Source organism: Hylobates moloch, unplaced genomic scaffold (genome assembly GCF_009828535.3).
Source record: "Hylobates moloch isolate HMO894 unplaced genomic scaffold, HMol_V3 SCAFFOLD_7042, whole genome shotgun sequence".
In the NCBI taxonomy this organism is placed as follows: Eukaryota; Metazoa; Chordata; class Mammalia; order Primates; family Hylobatidae; genus Hylobates; species Hylobates moloch.
In genome coordinates this window covers 1-3,585 of record NW_026659317.1, presented here as the reverse complement: position 1 = coordinate 3,585, position 3,585 = coordinate 1, and the positions used below count along the sequence as shown (strand labels likewise).

The following is a 3,585-nucleotide window of genomic DNA, read 5'->3' as shown; positions in this document are numbered from 1 at the left end:
TGGGGAGGCTGCCCTCTTCCCTAGCCCTCAAGGCCTTTGTTTCCCCATCTGTAAAATGGGGCATTGTAGCCTTCACATGAAATGGTACTTCTAAAGGCACCTGTGAGCCAGAGCCCTGCTCTGATGGCTGTGGGAGAGAGAGGGGATGATTTTTCTAACCTGCCTCCACCCTTCCCGGTGCCATGGGAGGCAGACACCAAGTTCTGGGGTCTCCAGTTTTAGTGGGTGGCCACTGATTGGTTCTCTCTGTCCAGAACAAGACCCTACAGCTGGTGGAACAGAAAGTAAAGGAGAAGAAGCCGGGTGAGCTGAAAGAGATGGTAACCTCTGACCCATCCAAGAAGGGCTGGGAGGCGGGCACCAGCCTCTGGGGAGGGGAGATGCCAGGCCAGAGGCAGCTGCAGCCTGGGGGCAGGTGACCCCAGCACACTCCATGACTGTCCTATGACTGTTTCTTGCTTCCTGCCCTCTGACTTTTAGAGGCGGGTAGCCCTGGGCTCCTCCCAGGTCTGGACATCATCATCCCAGCTAGAGGCATGGAGCCCCCAATCACAGAGGAAGAGACAGTGGTATAAGAGGCTCCTTATGTTGGGTGTGGTGGCTCACACCTGTAATCCCAGCACTTTGGGAGGCTGAGGCAGGACAATCACTTGAGGTCAGGAGTTTGAGACCAGCATGGCCAACATGGCGAAAGCTCTACTAAAATTAAAAAATAATAATTATTAGCTGGGCCTGGTGGTGCATGCCTGTAATCCTAGCTACTCTGGAGGCTGAGACACGAGAATCACTCGAGCCCAGGAGGTGAAGGTTGCAGTGAGCTGAGATTGCACCACTGCACTTCAGCCTGGGACACAGAGTGACACTGTCTCAAAACAAAACAAAACACAAAAACAAAAAAGACTCCTTAGATTCAAACTGGATTCTGACCTCGGTTCCACTGGTCATAATTCAACTACTTTGCATCTCTAAGTCTCTGTTTCTTTAACTTCAAAAGGAAGTTAGCCTTTTCCTTGCAGAGGTGCTGATGATTAAATGAGATAATATGTGGAAACATTAGGCATGTAGCACACACAGCAGATGGTGGTTGGCTCCCCCTGCTTTTCCACCAGTCTGTGGCCTACAGTTTAAATGCTGGGAAAAAGGACGTGAGATTTGAGGCTGGGGAAGGAGGCACGGGGTTCTAGGCAAGAGAGGCAGTCTCAGGCCTGGAGCAAGGGGCCAGGGGCCTGGGCAGGCCACAGAGCCCCACAGTGCCCTCGCTACCCTATTAATGGGCCAGGAATCTGGAAGCCAGCCACCACATGCCCTCATGCCCAGGGTCTTCCTGCAGGTGGAGCTGAAGAGCCAAGAGGCTCAGAGTCTGCAGCAGCAGCCAGACCAGTACCTGTGTACCGCTCTGGGAGCCCCAATCCCACAGGAGCTGGGGTGTTGCTGACAAGCAGGGTGGTGAGTAGAGCCCCCAGGTGGGGTGGGCAGTCAGGAGCAGGGGAGGCTCGCACTGTGCTCAGATTCCCACCCCCCTCCCTCTCCGTGAAGATCTTTGTGAGGCGAGCCTCACTGATAGCGTGGAGCCTGCACCAGGAGAGGACAGGGAGGGTTCTCCCCATGACAACCCCACTGCACAGCAGATCCAGCAGATGCTTTCTGTAATGCAGGACTCCCCAGGCTTGGGTGGAGAAGCTGTTGGTACAGGAGAGGCGGCAGGAGGAGCAGGAGAGGCTGCATGCCATTCTTTTCGGGCTGCCAAGAACGGGAAGAGACATCTTCTTCAAGAGCTGGTCAAGAAATTTAAAAAACAAACAAACAAACAAAAAAACAGTTAAGGGGTTAATCTCCTACACAATTCATTTACTTCATTTGAAAGTTAGAGCCACTTATGTTTATTTGTGTTTCTAATTTATAGTTTAAATTTATTTGTGTTTCTAATTTATAGTTTAAATTTATTTGTGTTTCTAATTTATAGTTTAAATTTGTGTTTCTAATTTATAGTTTAAATTTATTTGTGTTTCTAATTTATAATTTAAATTCATTTGTAAAAAGTTAAAGGAGAGTGGGTCTTTCCCTCATGTTCACTCTGGCATCCTTTAGCAGTTTTTTAATTTGATAATTATAGGATGTTAGCATGCATATCGAGTTTGCCCTTATGTGACGGGAGTTCAAACACACAAAGACCCACTATATGTACACAACTGTTCTTGCTGGTTTGGGATAGGCTGCCATGCTTTTTTAATGTTAGTGCAGCATGTATATTCATTTCGGAATTCAGATAAAATTTGCTTATGTTCTGCTGTTATGTTTGATCGAATCCTAATCACAGTGAGCTCTTCATTAGCTCAACATGTGGTTTGCCCTCAAGTGCACAGTTTATTACTTTGTAATATGCCACTGTGAGTACTGACATTTACAGATGTTTAAAGGTGGAGCACTGGAAACAGCCTTTCCCCCTTTTTCTGTGTATTGGGGATGGGAGTAATAACATTTTGGGGAGCTTTTTACATCTCCCGGAAGAGGAAAGTGGCCTGCTCTGGCAGGTGTGTGCAGGATAGAATGTTTCATGTGTTCTGGTGCCAAGAATGAGCACTGTACTATGGTAGTTCCCTTAGGCTTTGTATGTGCTCTGGGCTCATGAAGATATTGCATCATGAGCTGTGGCCGTTGTACTCTTTTTTGACGACCTAAAAAGGGATTATTTCTGAGGAGTGAAAGGCTCCCATCGTGACTGTGGATGTGGAAAACCTTTTCTAGCTGAGAGCATTTATATCTACAATACATTTTAAAGTCAGAGTTCATGTTCCCTGTTTTAATCACATGACTACATGTCCCAGTACACAAAAGGGCACTGGCTGGCATTCTTCTTAATGTATTTAGTAAAGATCAGAAGAGATCCTTTAAGAGTTTAAATGTCCCTGGAACAGGCATACAGGCTGTAGTCAAGAATGAATTTGAGTGAAGGAAAGGTGTGCGACACCTGGCATTCCTCTATGTTCATGGAGCTTATTTGAGGCTGGAAGATGGATTTTACCATCTAGACTTCTCTGGCTAATACCTAGTCTTCAACCAGCTGACATAGGAATTTACTTCTTTTCCTTGAATGGAAAACACTTTAAAAATAATAAGAAACATTATTATAAACTAATATATGTGACAGTACTTAGCTGAAACAAAAAGGAGTTTTAGTAGACAGCAGTATACTACATTTGAAAATCAAGGAGAAGTTTATGCAACTTAAAATGGTTACAAACTGCAGCTCAATCTACTGTTTGTGAATGTCAAAGTATTATGAGGAAAAGTGTCTATACAATCACAGAGTTATATTTCCTCACAAAGTTCTTTACAAAGAGTGAAATATGTTTTTATACCTCTCGGTTTCAGTTAGAGGCGTATTTTGTGTAACATTTATGTTAATGTGCATGATCAATGAATTATTTCAGTCATATGTTGCCTAAATCATTAACTGGATGATGCTTGGGAAAGAATCAACAGCTAAAACTTCACGAAGTTCTAATGTCTGTATTCCAAAATACATCATATCATTAGCATGTAGGGAGAGATGTATCTGCGCTCCCTGGGGTGGGCATTTCTAGT

The 3,585-nt window shown here is 45.0% G+C and overlaps 1 long non-coding RNA gene across 1 annotated transcript; it reads left to right on the top strand.

The window, feature by feature from the left end:
* The first annotated feature begins 149 nt into the window (after positions 1–149).
* LOC131382797 (uncharacterized) lies at positions 150–3,570 on the top strand. Its single transcript, XR_009212383.1, has 3 exons — positions 150–303; positions 1,331–1,446; positions 1,656–3,570. It is a non-coding gene; the product is annotated as an uncharacterized LOC131382797 (long non-coding RNA).
* Positions 3,571–3,585: the final 15 nt, after the last annotated feature.